The 17,925-nt window shown below is 46.5% G+C and overlaps 1 protein-coding gene across 3 annotated transcripts in view; it reads right to left on the minus strand.

Moving 5' to 3' along the window:
* The window catches only part of LOC118375360 (leucine-rich repeat-containing protein 4B), a 36,465-nt gene extending 25,042 nt beyond the window's left edge, over positions 1 to 11,423 (minus strand). Inside the window, exon 1 of one of the 3 annotated variants that reach the window (XM_035761888.2) lies at positions 11,312 to 11,423. The gene's annotated coding sequence lies outside the window, so the exon portion shown is untranslated. Of the gene's footprint in view, positions 1 to 10,620; positions 11,064 to 11,311 lie in introns of those variants that run through there. The other 2 variants (XM_035761887.2, XM_035761889.2) reach the window with 2 other exon arrangements.
* Between the last annotated feature and the right edge of the window lie 6,502 nt (positions 11,424 to 17,925).

The raw sequence follows: 17,925 nt of genomic DNA on the forward strand, positions 1-17,925 counted from the left end.
CCCTACCCAGCGGTCCGTACCCAGCGTTCCCTACCCAGCGGTCCGTACCCAGCGGTCCCTACCCAGCGGTCCGTACCCAGCGGTCCCTACCCAGCGGTCCGTACCCAGCGGGCCCTACCCAGCGGTCCGTACCCAGCGGGCCCTACCCAGCGGTCCGTACCCAGCGGGCCCTACCCAGCGGTCCGTACCCAGCGGTCCGTACCCAGCGGTCCCTACCCAGCGGTCCGTACCCAGCGGTCCCTACCCAGCGTTCCCTACCCAGCGGTCCCTACCCAGCGGTCCCTACCCAGCGGTCCCTACCCAGCGGTCCGTACCCAGCGGTCCCTACCCAGCGTTCCCTACCCAGCGTTCCCTACCCAGCGGTCCCTACCCAGCGGTCCCTACCCAGCGGTCCCTACCCAGCGTTCCCTACCCAGCGGTCCCTACCCAGCGTTCCCTACCCAGCGGGCCCTACCCAGCGTTCCCTACCCAGCGTTCCCTACCCAGCGGGCCCTACCCAGCGTTCCCTACCCAGCGGGCCCTACCCAGCGTTCCCTACCCAGCGGTCCCTACCCAGCGTTCCCTACCCAGCGGGCCCTACCCAGCGTGCCCTACCCAGCGTTCCCTACCCAGCGGGCCCTACCCAGCGTTCCCTACCCAGCGGTCCCTACCCAGCGGGCCCTACCCAGCGTTCCCTACCCAGCGGTCCCTACCCAGCGTTCCCTACCCAGCGGGCCCTACCCAGCGTTCCCTACCCAGCGTTCCCTACCCAGCGGGCCCTACCCAGCGGTCCCTACCCAGCGTTCCCTACCCAGCTTCCCCTACCCAGCTTTCCCTACCCAGCGTTCCCTACCCAGCGTTCCCTACCCAGCGGGCCCTACCCAGCGTTCCCTACCCAGCGTTCCCTACCCAGCGTTCCCTACCCAGCGGGCCCTACCCAGCGGGCCCTACCCAGCGTTCCCTACCCAGCGGTCCCTACCCAGCGGGCCCTACCCAGCGGGCCCTACCCAGCGTTCCCTACCCAGCGTTCCCTACCCAGCGTTCCCTACCCAGCGGGCCCTACCCAGCGGTCCCTACCCAGCGGTCCCTACCCAGCGGTCCCTATCCAGCGGGCCCTACCCAGCGGGCCCTACCCAGCGGGCCCTACCCAGCGGTCCCTACCCAGCGTTCCCTACCCAGCGGTCCCTACCCAGCGTTCCCTACCCAGCGTTCCCTACCCAGCGTTCCCTACCCAGCGGTCCGTACCCAGCGGCCCCTACCCAGCTTTCCCTACCCAGCGGGCCCTACCCAGCGGTCCCTACCCAGCGTTCCCTACCCAGCGGGCCCTACCCAGCTTTCCCTACCCAGCGGGCCCTACCCAGCGGTCCCTACCCAGCGTTCCCTACCCAGCGGTCCCTACCCAGCAGTCCCTACCCAGCGGCCCCTACCCAGCTTTCCCTACCCAGCTTTCCCTACCCAGCGGCCCCTACCCAGCGGTCCCTACCCAGCGTTCCCTACCCAGCTTTCCCTACCCAGCGGCCCCTACCCAGCGGTCCCTACCCAGCGGGCCCTACCCAGCGGGCCCTACCCAGCGGGCCCTACCCAGCGTTCCCTACCCAGCTTTCCCTACCCAGCGGTCCCTACCCAGCGGTCCCTACCCAGCGGTCCCTACCCAGCTTTCCCTACCCAGCGGTCCCTACCCAGCGTTCCCTACCCAGCGGTCCCTACCCAGCGTTCCCTACCCAGCGTTCCCTACCCAGCTTTCCCTACCCAGCGTTCCCTACCCAGCGGTCCCTACCCAGCTTTCCCTACCCAGCGGTCCCTATCCAGCGGTCCCTACCCAGCGTTCCCTACCCAGCGGTCCCTACCCAGCGGTCCCTATCCAGCGGTCCCTACCCAGCGGTCCCTACCCAGCGGTCCCTACCCAGCGGTCCCTACCCAGCTTTCCCTAACCAGCGGGCCCTACCCAGCTTTCCCTATCCAGCGGTCCCTACCCAGCGGGCCCTACCCAGCGGGCCCTACCCAGCGGGCCCTACCCAGCGTTCCCTACCCAGCGGGCCCTACCCAGCGTTCCCTACCCAGCGTTCCCTACCCAGCGGTCCCTACCCAGCGGTCCCTACCCAGCGTTCTCTACCCAGCGGTCCGTACCCAGCGTTCCCTACCCAGCGGGCCCTACCCAGCGTTCCCTACCCAGCTTTCCCTACCCAGCGGTCCCTACCCAGCGGTCCCTACCCAGCGGTCCCTACCCAGCTTTCCCTACCCAGCTTTCCCTACCCAGCGGTCCCTACCCAGCGTTCCCTACCCAGCGGTCCCTACCCAGCGTTCCCTACCCAGCGTTCCCTACTCAGCTTTCCCTACCCAGCGTTCCCTACCCAGCTTTCCCTACCCAGCGGTCCCTACCCAGCGTTCCCTACCCAGCGGTCCCTACCCAGCGGTCCCTACCCAGCGGTCCCTACCCAGCGGTCCCTATCCAGCGGTCCCTACCCAGCGGTCCCTACCCAGCGGTCCCTACCCAGCGGTCCCTACCCAGCGGTCCCTACCCAGCGGTCCCTACCCAGCGGTCCCTACCCAGCGGTCCCTACCCAGCGGTCCCTACCCAGCTTTCCCTAACCAGCGGGCCCTACCCAGCTTTCCCTATCCAGCGGTCCCTACCCAGCGGGCCCTACCCAGCGGTCGCTACACAGCGGGCCCTACCCAGTGGTCGCTACCCAGCGGGCCCTACCCAGCGGGCCATACCCAGCGGTCTCTACCCAGAGGGCCCTACCCAGCAGGCCCTACCCAGCAGTCTCTACCCAGCGGTCACTGGGTGGTCCTTACTCAGCGGGCCCTACCCAGCGGTCTAGTTGAGCCGACGACCGTCACTCCCAAAGTACCTTTCATTAACACAAGAAGGTAACCCATCTATGGCTCCCAGTCTCTACCCAGACGTCCCTGCTGTAAGGGACATAGACATGAGCACATCCCCCCCTCAGGGGAAATTCCACTATTTCTAATGATGTCAACTCAATGGATTATGGTATTCATTTGATATCATTAACCATTGTCATTCTCCCCAACTATTATTCAATTATTAATGCCAGTCATCATGGCCCCAGAAGGGCCGACACCCAGGCCTAGGCTGGACACTCAATCAAACCAATCACAGCTAATTATATCTGCTCTGTCATCAGTGGCAGGCGGCTTAGCAGCTCTGCTGAGAATGGGTCAGTCAGTGCTCATGCAATATCCAGACTCTGGTTATTAAGATTGAAGTGATGCCAGATCATGCAAAAGGAAACCTAGATCTTTGTCCTTCCCTCCTGTGGTTAGGACAATGTACAGTGCCTTGCAAAAGTATTCGGCCCCCTTGAACTTTGCGACCTTTTGCCACATTTCAGGCTTCAAACATAAAGATATAAAACTGTATTTTTTTGTGAAGAATCAACAACAAGTGGGACACAATCATGAAGTGGAACGACATTTATTGTATATTTCAAACTTTTTTAACAAATCAAAAACTGAAAAATTGGGCGTGCAAAATTATTCAGCCCCCTTAAGTTAATACTTTGTAGCGCCACCTTTTGCTGCGATTACAGCTGTAAGTCGCTTGGGGTATGTCTCTATCAGTTTTGCACATCGAGAGACTGAAATTTTTCCCATTCCTCCTTGCAAAACAGCTCGAGCTCAGTGAGGTTGGATGGAGAGCATTTGTGAACAGCAGTTTTCAGTTCTTTCCACAGATTCTCGATTAGATTCAGGTCTTGACTTTGACTTGGCCATTCTAACACCTGGATATGTTTATTTTTGAACCATTCCATTGTAGATTTTGCTTTATGTTTTGGATCATTGTCTTGTTGGAAGACAAATCTCCGTCCCAGTCTCAGGTCTTTTGCAGACTCCATCAGGGTTTCTTCCAGAATGGTCCTGTATTTGGCTCCATCCATCTTCCCATCAATTTGAACCATCTTCCCTGTCCCTGCTGAAGAAAAGCAGGCCCAAACCATGATGCTGCCACCACCATGTTTGACAGTGGGGATGGTGTGTCCAGGGTAGTGAGCTGTGTTGCTTTTACGCCAAACATAACGTTTTGCATTGTTGCCAAAAAGTTCAATTTTGGTTTCATCTGACCAGAGCACCTTCTTCCACATGTTTGGTGTGTCTCCCAGGTGGCTTGTGGCAAACTATAAACAACACTTTTTATGGATATCTTTAAGAAATGGCTTTCTTCTTGCCACTCTTCCATAAAGGCCAGATTTGTGTAATATACGACTGATTGTTGTCCTATGGACAGAGTCTCCCACCTCAGCTGTAGATCTCTGCAGTTCATCCAGAGTGATCATGGGCCACTTGGCTGCATCTCTGATCAGTCTTCTCCTTGTATGAGCTGAAAGTTTAGAGGGACGGCCAGGTCTTGGTAGATTTGCAGTGGTCTGATAGTCCTTCCACTTCAATATTATCGCTTGCACAGTGCTCCTTGGGATGTTTAAAGCTTGGGAAATCTTTTTGTATCCAAATCCGGCTTTAAACTTCTTCACAACGGTATCTCGGACCTGCCTGGTGTGTTCCTTGTTGATGCTCTCTGCGCTTTTAACAGACATCTGAGACTATCACAGTGCAGCTGCATTTATACGGAGACTTGATTACACACAGGTGGATTGTATTTATCATCATTAGTCATTTCGGTCAACATTGGATCATTCAGAGATCCTCACTGAACTTCTGGAGAGAGTTTGCTGCACTGAAAGTAAAGGGGCTGAATAATTTTGCACGCCCAATTTTTCAGTTTTTGATTTGTTAAAAAAGTTTGAAATATCCAATAAATGTTGTTCCACTTCATGATTATGTCCCACTTGTTGTTGATTCTTCACAAAAAAATACAGTTTTATATCTTTATGTTTGAAGCCTGAAATGTGGCAAAAGGTCGCAAAGTTCAAGGGGGCCGTATACTTTCGCAAGGCACTGTACAGGCACATGAGGGGAGAAACGCTGATATGTGTGACATGATAACAGAGGCTGTAATGCCATGCGGTTCATCACACTGCATTATTCAGGGACAGCCCTAGGTTGTTCCCACAAATTCAGCCTATCATAGCTGATCAGCAAGTCTCTCCAGCATGCTAGCAGTCAACTTCAACCTCCATCCTGTCGACACCAGCAAGTCGGGCTGCTATCAATCAATCAATCCCAGCCTACATAGAGATCAGCCAACTTCTTGCCCTATTGAGAATAGTACCAGTCTTATCTATATCCCCCTCTTGTTTTCTTTTAAAAAGTCAAAAGTTTCTCTCTCACACACACACAACCACACCCACACACATACACACAACCACATTATACAGTAAAAGACGTCTTACTGTGGTATTTACTCTCTAACGTAACACTCCAAAATGGTGAACAGAGCTGTGCAGATTGACAATGCTCAAGTCTGATTTGAACTTGATTCAGGTGACAAGAGCCCTGAGAGGTTAAGTCCCAAGACAGCTTTGCTCTTGGCTAGGTGTGCAGGTGTAATCTCCCCTGTTCCTGTTTGCTTGTTTTCATCTGCCTCATCAGTTATGCAGTGATGTGACTCTGAAATTAAAGTGCAGGCTGGCCTGATTTCTCATATGACTGAGATCTCCCATCCCACACTTAATTTGTGACAACAACAAAGTTATGACTCTCAGCTTGGTTTTGGCAGTTCAAATTAGTCTGCCAACTGGGCATAGATGACCTGTCCGTTCTTCTCTTCCTGAGGCAAACAGCCGACCAGGGGCTTGTGTGGATTCTGTGGGCTTGCTAACACAGTGATGTTCCTTTATTCTTTACTGTATAACTAAAATCTAGCGAGCTATATATTAAAATCTAGTTAGCTCTATATCAAAATCTTGTGAGATCTATATCAAAATCGAGTGATCTCTATCAAAATCTATTGACTTCAATATTCAAATCTAGTGAGCTCTATATTAAAATCTAGTAAGCTCTATATTAAAGTCTAGTGAGTTCTATATCAAAATCTAGTGAGCTCTATAATAAAATCTTGTGAACTCTGTATTAAAATCTAGCAAGCTCTATAATTCATATCTATATTAAAATCTAGTGAGCTATATATTAAAATCTAGTTAGCTCTATATCAAAATCTAGTAAGATCTATATCAAAATCGAGTGATCTCTATATTAAAATCTAGTGAGCTCTATATCAAAATCTAGTGAGCTCTATATCAAAATCTAGTGAGCTCTATATCAAAATCTAGTGAGCTCTATCAAAATCTATTGACTTCAATATTCAAATCTAGTGAGCTCTATATTAAAATCTAGTAAGCTCTATATTAAAGTCTAGTGAGTTCTATATCAAAATCTAGTGATCTCTATATCAAAATCTAGTGAGCTCTATAATAAAATCTTGTGAGCTCTATAATAAAATCTTGTGAACTCTGTATTAAAATCTAGCAAGCTCTATAATTCATATCTATATTAAAATTTAGCTGAGCCCTATATTAAAATCTAGCAATCTGTATATTAAATTCTAGTGAGCTCTATAGTAAAATCTAGCTGAGCTAGATTTTAAAATATAGATCGCTAGATTTTAAAATCTAGAAATATCTATATTAAAGTCTAGTGAGTTCTATATTAAAATCTAGTGAGCGCTATAATAAAAATCTAGTGAGCTCTATATTAAAATCTAGCAAGCTCTGTATAAAAATATAGCGAACTCCATATTAAAATCTAGCGAGCTCTATATTAAAATCTAGCGAGCTCTATATTCAAATCTAGTGAGCTCTATATTAATATTTACTGAGATCTATATTAAAATCTTGTGAGCTCTATATTAAAGTCTAGTGAGTTCTATATTAAAATCTAGTGAGAGCTATAATAAAATCTAGTGAGCTCTATAATAAAATCTTGTGAACTCTGTATTAAAATCTAGCAAGCTCTATATTCAAATCTATATTAAAATCTAGCAATCTGTACATTATAATCTCACGAGCTCTATATTCAAATTTAGTGAGTTCTATATTCAAATCTACTGAGATCTATATTAAAATCTTGTGAGCTCTATATCAAAATCTAGTGAGCTCTATATCAAAATCTAGTGAGCTCTATATCAAAATCTATTGACTTCAATATTCAAATCTAGTGAGCTCTATATTAAAATCTAGTAAGCTCTATATTAAAGTCTAGTGAGTTCTATATTAAAATCTATTGAGCTCTATATTCAAATCTAGTGAGCTCTATATTAACATTTACTGAGATCTATATTTAAATCTTGTGAGCTCTATATTAAAGTCTAGTGAGATCTATATTAAAATCTAGTGAGCGCTATAATAAAATCTAGTGAATTCTATATTAAAATCTAGCAAGCTCTATATAAAAATCTAGCGAACTCCATATTAAAATCTAGCGAGCTCTATATTAAAATCTAGCGAGCTCTATATTAAAATCTAGCGAGCTCTATATTAAAATCTAGCGAGCTCTATATTCAAATCTATATTCAAATCTAGATGAGTGCCATATTAAAATCTAGCAATCTGTATATTAAAATCTAGCGAGCTCTATATTAAAATCTAGCGAGCTCTATATTCAAATTAAGTGAGTTCTATATTCAAATCTACTGAGCTCTATATTAAAATCTTGTGAGCTCTATATTAAAATCTAGTGAGCTCTATCAAAATCTATTGACTTCAATATTCAAATCTGGTGAGCTCTATATTAAAATCTAGTAAGCTCTATATTAAAGTCTAGTGAGTTCTATATTAAAATCTATTGAGCTCTATATCAAAATCTTGTGAACTCTGTATTAAGATCTAGCAAGCTCTATATTCAAATCTATATTCAAATCTAGCTGAGCACCATATTAAAATCTAGTGAGCTCTAAATTAAAATCTAGTAAGCTCTATATTAAAATCTAGTGAGATCTATATTAAAAGCTAGCTGACTGTAACAAGCAAAAGTATGTCAATTCTGAGCAGTGCTCCTTAACAACAACTCAGTTTGGGTGAATGGGGTTAGAGTTCAAATTCATGGGATGTCCTACAGCAGGTCAGCTATGTCTTGAATAAAATATTCCATTTGCACGCTATTAAGTAATCTGAGTTAACCTTTCCTTGTGAATCATGACATTGTTTAATTTTAATAACACGCATATTAGGTAAAGAGGTGCCAATGGCTGTGCACTGTCAAGACTGAAAAGGATTATGGGGCAGCCTGGGCCACAGCTACATGGCAGATCCCTTACAGTTCCAAGGCCTTTACTAATTCAGTGTAGCAGGCTTCTGGATTTGCTTGGAGTGTAAAGCCTGAGGAAATTATGTCTAAACCCTTCAATCCATAGAGGAAAATGCTTAATAAATAATGTTCTTGTTTACCTCTGACTGTCCACCACTTACTATTGGTCACCTTTTGACCCAGTCTGGTTTTAATCCATTTCAATTCATCTCAAGGACATTTTTAGGGAATATCTTTGGTAGGGGGATGGGAGGGAAGGAATGAATGAAGGAAGGGAAAGAACCACTTGTGTGTGTTTGAAGAGCTAGATTTATCCTTGTCTTTACAACTACGAGATGTCTTGATCTTTTTAAAACCCTGCCCTTGGCTAAAAGGCCTTGTCTCTAATGTGATATTTAAAGTGACATTCTTCTCCTCCTCCCAGGGCCACTCTGTGACTTGTACTGGTCCTATGAGTGGAGAGGAGAGGGATGTGCACTTTGATTACCCACACAGCTCCACCTAACATGTACTAACAGGCCCTGTTTGATCTGAGCACTTTAAACATCTGCTATAAGAGAAACATTAAAAACTTTATCGTCATCTTAAATGTTTACATCTGTAGTTACAAGCCAAATGGTTAAGAATAAGCACAGAGGCTTGTAGTTATAATGGCATACATCACAGTCGTTCACGGAGCAATTAAGAGTGAAGCAGTGATACACTAGGTACTAGCAAGCATCACATCTGACATGGTGCCAATGTTTAATGAAAACAATTTCCACTATCTCCACAGATGTAAGAGCAGAGAAACTGGTTTATGGGACTGGGTCTATGTTTAAGACCAGCAGTGGATGAGGTTTGGACGATTGAGTGGACCAGAGATGAGAGTAAAGTCAGACATATGTAGAAAATGTTTTTTCATTTTTTTTTTTCCATTTTGCTCACTACTTAGTTTCTTGTGGAAAATATTCTCTACAAAGTTGTGTATTTATTGGTTTATTAACTTTTTCTGTCCATTGCTCTCTATTTCATATATCTAACCCTTAAATCCAACTTCACAATTCACAATTAAATAACTTTTCATTCTCAGAATGGCAGCTTTCCCCCAGTCATATCTCAAACAGAAATGCCTCGGAGCACTGATCCAACATTAGCTTGGAGCTGAAATCCAACTTCAGCCATCCACCACCAGCTGAGGCAGAACTGGCCCAGGACCAGTGCTTGAAGGGCCTCTTTTAAAGCACTCTCCTCTCCCCCATTCTAGCCTAACCACCCATCTCACAACACACTTCACCCTCAATCTAATCCTGCCCAGTGCTCCACTTTGCCCCCTAACGCCCCATTAATAATTTAGCCCCTATCATAAACTCACGAAATCAAACTGTGCCCACTGACTGCTGTGCCAGGCAGCAATCTCATTCTGCCAGACTGCCCACCCAAAACACACTGCTTCACATCAGCATTTCAATCCGCTCCTAACCGTATCGTTGTGTTGCAGATAGAGGCGGTAGATCTTCATTCATCAACCCTAATCAATCTGCTCCTTGTTCTCAATCAGAGGGGCTCCTCTGTGGGCCACAGTTATAGTGTATTTTAACCTGCATGCCTCAGTCATGTGCCGCGCACGGTGCCTCCGCATTATTCACACTATTTGGGGACACTAATCATTGTCAAGAGAGAATAACCAAACGAAACAGATGACCGCAAATAATGTGGCTTTAATAGTACCCACTGTGCACACACTGGTTGACTCAACGTTGTTTTCACGTTATTACAGTGAAATTACGTTGAACCAACGTGGAATAGACGTTGAATTGACGTCTATACCCAGTGGGTAAAGCCTAATAACTTTTTCTCAGAACTATTGGCCTATTGAATAGGAAATATTTAATAAGCCACGCATTCGGCTACTCAGCAGAACTGTGAAATAAGAGCCATAACAATACAATTGTTTTAATTAAAAGGCAATATTTAAAATAAAAAATGAGGCTACTGTCCTGTGCATTTATCAATTGTTATCAATGCCATTTGCCAAAGACACGACACCAATGTCAGAAACAGGCAATTTAACGAGACGCGCATATGTCTTCTTATGAATTAAGTATGAAGTACACGAATCACTTGACTTTCCTGTTTCATTCGTACGCACTCTCACCAAATTAAATGTATCGTCTCGCCACAATTCATGGTTAAAGGCGCCGAAACCCCTCACATTTCAGGACGATAATGTAGGCTATCCGCTTGTTTCTTTCACGAAACATGGTTGATATTCCGTCCTATCAATTCTGAAACGCGGTCCTTATTAAAGCAATAACCTTAACATTCATCAGTTTACATTGATGCGCGTCGCTGCGTGCACGCAGACGAACGCGCACCCAAACGCACGCAAAGCCACACATACAGACACCGCCGCATTAATTCGTTAACGACAACCGCAAATGAAATATATTGGAACAGCGAAAACTATTTAGCAGATAAAGAATAGGCTTGTCATACCCCAACGCTGCTTTATGAAAGCTGAGAATCCAAAGTCAAACAACGGGATTTGTTTAACATGCGACACACGAATAACGTCCCTTATACTATGATACCATTTAATGAATCTTACCTTTCGTTTTAATATATTCCTTAAACTGCAGAGGCGTAGCCTATAGTCCGCGTCTTCTCTCCCCTGTCCCTCTCTCGTCCTTTCTCTCTCTCTCCAACCCGCCCTCTCTTTCTCTCTCGCTCTCAAATTAATTCACCCTTTTTCGGCGCTTGTACCACAGTGCCGTGTTTTCCCGACCTAAGAAAGCAGAGCCCGTTCAATCTTACATGGCCAGATGGAAAAATACAACCACCGAAAGTGGGTGATGGAAAAATCACGACGAAACATAGGCCTGGTAAACTATTTCGTGTAAATACGAATCGTTGAGGATAAATATAGACATCTAATAGAAACATGTCCGTTTCCCCAGGCATGCGTAGGCCACTAATAAACACGCGCGCACGGCTGGAAGGGATGAGAATTTACAACAAACGACAACAAAACATGCACCTTTTCCCATTGATTGAGACCAGTCTGGTTGAATAGGATTATATTACCTTGTCTCAGAGGCAGGACAGGCAGGACGATTAATAATTTACATAACTTCATTCAATATGTAGGCTAGTCTTTCATATTATGTTATACAATTAAGTACTGCACCTCTCTTGTGTAGATGCACCTTGACATTCTCTGTATCCGACGCGTAGGTGTTTACTATTGTCCCTCTGGCGCTTTGGAAGTGCACATCCCACTCCTCTCATTGCGATGTAACGAGGACGCAATGCCTATTGCTATATAGATTCATACACCAGTAGCGTCCTAAACACGTTTTGTTATTGTGCTGAATAGTTTACTTTCTCAAAGTTGGGGCAACAATATCAATCAATATAATTAAATTAATCCCAAAGTTGTTGCGCAAATGAAAGTCACACACTTCAAGACGCAGCAAATGGAGTTTTTGAAAAGGTGGCCATATTATCCAAGCTTTAGGGTGCAGGTGTGTGAAGGTGAGCACACATTTGTCACATGTCACAAATAGCAGATCATGCAAGACACATATTCTCACTGCTTCACTTGGTTTAATGGACTACCGGCTCCGATGTGGCAGGGCCTGCAAACTATTACAGACTACAAAGGGAAGCACAGCCAAGAGCTGCCCAGTGACAGAGCCTACCAGACAAGCTAAATAACTTCTATGCTTGCTTCCAGGCAAGTAACACTGAAACATGCACAAGAGCATCAGCTGTCCCGAGGACTGTGTGATCATGCTCTCCACAGCTGATGTGAGTAAGACCTTTAAACAGGTCAACATTCACAAGGCCAGATAGATTACCAGTCCGTGTACTCCGAGCATGAGCTGACCAACTGGCAAGTGTCTTCACTGACATTTTCAACCTCTCCCTGTCTGAGTCTGTAATACCAACATGTTTCAAGCAGACCACCATAGTCCTTGTGCCCAAGAACACTAAGGTAACCTGCCTAAATGACTACCAACCTGTAGCACTCACGCCTGTAGCCATGAAATGCTTTGAAAGGCTGGACATGGCTCAACACCATTATCCCAGAAACCCTAGACCCACTCCAATTTGCATACCGCACCAACAGATCCACAGATGATGCAATCACTATTGTGCTCCACACTGCCCTTTCACACCTGGACAAAAGGAACAGCTATGTGAGAATGCTATTCATTGATTACAGCTCAGCGTTCAACACCATAATGCCCTCAAAGCTCATCACTAAGCTAAGGTCCCTGGAACTAAACACCTCCCTCTGCAACTGGATCTTGGACTTCCTGACGGGGCGCCCGCAGGTGGTAAGGGTAGGTAACAACACATCTGTCACGCTGATCCTCAACACAGGAGCCCCTCAGGGGTCCGTGCTCAGTCACCTCCTGTACTCCCTGTTCACTCATGACTGCACGGCCAGGCATGACTCCAACACCATCATTAAGTTTGCTGATGACACAACAGTGGTAGCCCTATCACCGACAACGATGAGACAGCCTATAGGGAGGAGGTCAGAGACCTGACCGTGTGGTACAAGGACAACAACCTCTCCCTCAACGTGATCAAGACAAAGGAGATGATTGTGGACTACAGAAAATGGAGGACCGAGCACGCCCCCATTCTCATCGACGAGGCTGTAGTGGAGCAGGTTGAGAGCTTCAAGTTCCTCTGTGTCCACATCACCAACAAACTAACATGGTCCAAGCACACCAAGACAGTCGCGAAGAGGGCACGACAAAACCTATCCCCCTCAGGAGACTGAAAAGATTTGGCACGGGTCCTCCGATCCTCAAAAGGTTTTATAACTGCACCATCGAGAGCAACCTGATGGGTTGCATCACTGCCTGCTATGGCAACTGCTTGGCCTCCGACCGCAAGGCACTACAGTGGGTAGTGCGTATGGCCCAGTACATCACCGGGGCCAAGCTTCCTGCCATCCAGGACCTCTATACCGTGCTTCTACACCTGCATTGCTTGCTGTTTGGGGTTTTAGGTTGGGTTTCTGTACAGCACTTTGAGATATCAGCTGATGTACGAAGGGCTATATAACTACATTTGAAATTTGATATACCAGGCGGTGTCAGAGTGTAAGGGTTTTCTTCTGGTGAAAGAGAGGCGGACCAAAATGCAGCGTGGTGGTTATTCATGTTTTTAATAAAGACGACTATACATGAACAGACTATACAAAACAAGAAAAGTGAAAAACCTAAACAGTCCTATCTGGTGCAAACACAGAGACAGGAATAATCACCCACAAAACCCAACACAAAACAGGCTACCTAAATATGGTTCCCAATCAGAGACAATGACTAACACCTGCCTCTGATTGAGAACCATATCAGGCCAAACATAGAAATAGACAAACCAGACACACAACATAGAATGCCCACCCAGCTCACTTCCTGACCAACACTAAAACAAGGAAAACACATACGAACAATGGACAGAACGTGACACAGAGGAAGACCCTAAAAATTGTCAAAGACTCCAGCCACCCTAGTCATAGACTGTTCTCTCTGCTACCGCACGGCAAGCGGTACCAGAGCGCCAAGTCTAGGCCCAAGAGGCTCCTAAATAGCTTCCACCCCCAAGCCATAAGACTCCTGAACAGCTAATCAAATGGCTACCCCCCCCACACACGCACACTGGAATGCTGCTGCTACTGTCTGTTATATCTATGCATAGTCACTTTAATAACTCTACCTACATGTACAACATATTACCTCAATTACCTCGATACCAGTGAACCCACACATTGAGTCTGTACCGGGACCCCCTGTACATAGCCCCGCTATTGTTATTTACTGCTGCTCTTTAATCATTTGTTATTCTTAACTCTTACTTTCTTTTTGTATTTTCTTAAAACTGAATTGTTGGTTAAGGGCTTGTAAGTAAGCATTTCACTGTAAGGTCTACACCTGTTGTATTATGCGCATGTGACAAATACAATTTACTTTGATTTAGATTGAAAAGTGTCTGCTGTTGTGAACAGTGGAGGCTGCTGAGGGTAGGACGGCTATAGTAATGGCTGGAATGGAGTCAATGGAATGGTATCAAACGCATGGTTTCCATGTGGTTGATACCACTCCATTGAATCCATTCCAGACATTATTATGAGCCGTCCTCCCCTCAGCAGCCTCCAGTGAAATACATATAATCCTGACAGAATGCTGATGAAGATAAATGTGCATCTGTGTGTTTTTACTTGATACTCTGCAGGTTATACTCAGGGTTTGAAATTTGAGTAGGTAGAGAGAGAGAGAGAGAGGAAAGAGAGAGAGAGAGAGAGAGAGAGAGAGAGAGAGGGGACAGCAAGAGGGAGAGAGGGAGTGTGTGAGAGAGAGAGAGAGGGATAGAGTGAAAGGGATATATATAGAAAGAGAGCATATGAGTGTGTGTGAGAGAGAGAGAAAGTGAGGGGATAGAGAGAAAAATAGTATTTGGGTGTATGTGTGTGAGAGAGAGTTAGAGAGAAGAGGGGATAGAGAGATTGGGAGAGAGAGAACGAGTGTGTGAGAGACACAGATAGAGAGAGTTTGTGTGTGAGGGGGGAGGTAGAGATGCACGTGTGCTTTTATTAGGGAACGTTCTCTGCTATTTGGCTCTGACAGGTTCCCTTGGCAACGATCAAGCACATACAGTACCTAGAGCCCCACCCCTCAGCACACACATTCACTTATTGCTATGAATCTTTCAGAACGGGTCTGTGTTCTCTCTATTCAGTATGATTTCTCTCAAATATGAGATCAATATTGTGATACTCAGGGATGGGAGGGGGCGTGTCAGTGGGAGACAGCGATTGGGGGACTGAGAGAGGAAGGAGAGGTCATTGCAATGAGAGACTGTGTCTGTGCAATAGAGAGAGAGAGAAGGGGGGCAGATAATCAGATGGGCGATTAGTGGTGAATTGATAACGTTCTATATTCAGACATGGTGAATCAGTCTTTTTCACAGCCACTCTTCTCTCTCTCTCTGACAAACACACACACACACACTCTTCACCGTCATTATCAAGTCCTATCTCCCTATACCTTCCTTGTCATTCCATGTGAGTAACAGACCATTTCATGAAAGTCAGTACATTACATGTGATTGGGGCTCCCTCTAAGGTCTGTGTTTGGAATGGTGCCCACTCAATGCCCCCATTATGTACATGGCCTAAGCTGCCCCCCCAACCGTCTCTCTTCCGTTTACCCCACCAGTCCCACTCGCTGCAGTACACAATAGAGCACTCACTCCACTGACATATCTAGACAATTAGACTTCTTTCTCCCTCTCCTCCCTGTCCCCTACCATCTCTCTATGCAGTAACAGTGTGTCATTGTTCACAGCCTATAGAAGTCCCCTGGAATTCCATACCAATGTGCAGTGCTTTTGCATTGCATCGCTCTCCCCTCCTCCCCTCCCTGCATGCCTCCCTCCATCCCTTTCTCTATTAAATTTCCAGTCACACAACAGTGCAGTGGATATCCCCCCCCTCTCTCTAACTCACACACACACCACATCCCTCCCTCCTCCTCTCCCTCTCTTCTTCTCTCTCTCACACAGAGCTGTTGTCTGTCTGCCTGGATCTCTATCACTGCCTCTTGATATTGACTGTTCTTTCTCCACTTTGAACCTCTCAATCTCTCTCACCCTTGATATAGACCGCTCTCTTTTCACCTCCAATCTCTTCATCTCTCCACCCTCATAATTTAAAAGAGCCACACACACATCCACTCCTCCTCACTCTCTCACTCCGTTTGTGTCCCTGTACCGCAGTGTCTGCTCAGGCTGTAGGATCAGGAGTGACCCCCCCGGCGCTGGGGGGGTTCTGTTCTGGCCGTCAGGGCAGCCTATAAGTGACTGATTGAGTGGACACCACAAGCCGTTAAATGAATAGAGACGGGAGCCGCTGGAAGGATGCAGTTCATATGAAGGTGGAGCACTTGCAACCTAGTATCTGCGGCTCTGCGTTTTGGTTAAAGCTCTGTCCTGCTACGCTGGGTTGATGTTCCTGTTCCTCTCTGTCTTGGGCTGTGTTAGCACATTGAGATGTGCTTGGCTGCTGCAGCTCCCTCTGCAATGTTCAGATCTCATGGCTGCTGTGGTGTGGATATTGCTGTGTACATGAGTTAAGTGTCTGTTAGCGTTAACTGCGTTAGCGGTTAGCGTTGGGAGCTGTGCCACCTTAGCACTCTGCTGGGTAGCAGCAACAAGGAGACTGTATGGTATGAAGTGAGCCAGACACACCGGCTGTGCGGGAGGCACCCCGTTCCCCTTCTCAGAATCTCAGAGCTGAACTTTCTGCATCATCTGGGGGCCTTGAGAGACCTTTGATCTTTATCTGATGGGTTAACAGCATGGACCCCAGCAGTAGACAACAACCTATTCTCTGTGATACATACTAAATTCAACATCTCTTGTGACTAGCCAGGCTAGGATCCATCCATGCTCTGAAGCTTAGCTTTACACTCTGAAAGAGGAGCTGCACTCTGATACAGAGTTAACCAAGCCTGCATCTCCACTACTGAGTCGATAGACCTCCTCCATCACAAACAACACCATCTGGCACCCCACATCCATTAGGCAGCATTGACCTCCACGACCAGGCCCAGTGTAGCTCTACCACCAGGCCCTAAAAAGTAAAGACCAATCCAATTTAAGGCATGATATCATCCCCTCTCCAAGTTAAATGTAGCTGTACCAGAAGGATGTAAAAAATACATCCACTCACCACTAGGCCTGATAACACTCCTCCAGCATGTCATAAAACAAACTCTGCCCCCAGGCCCATAAACCCCATCAGGCCCAACAACACTTCTGCCACCAGGCCAATAAACTCCATCTCCAGGCCCTATAAACACCCAGGCTCACACAATGGCCCACTGTCCCCTTGAAAACCAGGACAGACAGACCACAGCTAGAGAAACAGTGTCAACAGTCCAATTCAATAACATAGGAAAAATAGCCTGTCACATCTGCTCTATCAACTCAATATATATCACAACAAAATCATCATACTTTACTTTTAGTCTCATGCGTACTATTCTGCTACTTCCCTGCTCATATGGTAGAAGCATCATTTCAGAGACGTGTAGCTGGCATTAAAGGACACACAGTGATGTCGAAATACGGAGAGATTAACTCAGCCCATTAGAAAGACAGAAGAGAGAGAGAGAATGTCAGCTCACAGGGTCGACCAGTGATGGAAGGAGGGAGGCAGGTGAGAGATACACGCCAGCCACTGGGGGACTAGTCAGTGTCTCTGTCTTTCCGTCTGTGTGAGTACGTGAGGGAGAGGTGGAGAAAAAAAGCTTAGAAACAAGAACCCAGTGTCATGGTATCTAAGCAACCATCTCCGTCTCCCTGGTGACAGGGACTGACATCACTTCCCGTCTGTGCATCTGCACAGGGCTAACAATGTGTTGGTCTGTGGGGGTAATAAGGTTCAAGTGTACATAATGTTTAGTTTTGCAGCATGTGTATACAGCTCACTGGACTGTGTGCAGTTGGTACAGGTGTCTGTGTATAAGACACGCTACAGGATTTATCGGCAACAATATTTAATGGACGAGTTGAGTTATGTGAGTGTCTGCAACGTGTGTGTGTTTAGTCTGTTTTTAGCCGTGTGAAGCTCATTTTGGGCACATATGTGGACACTGCCATGTGCGCATGCGGTCAGCCCGATTGTGCATTATGCCAGGAAAAACATGGCCAAGCGACGCCATCTGGTATAACTACTTGGCACAGGAGGCCTCGGTATGGTTCCACAACATATTGGAG

Source organism: Oncorhynchus keta, chromosome 32 (genome assembly GCF_023373465.1).
Source record: "Oncorhynchus keta strain PuntledgeMale-10-30-2019 chromosome 32, Oket_V2, whole genome shotgun sequence".
Taxonomy (NCBI): Eukaryota; Metazoa; Chordata; class Actinopteri; order Salmoniformes; family Salmonidae; genus Oncorhynchus; species Oncorhynchus keta.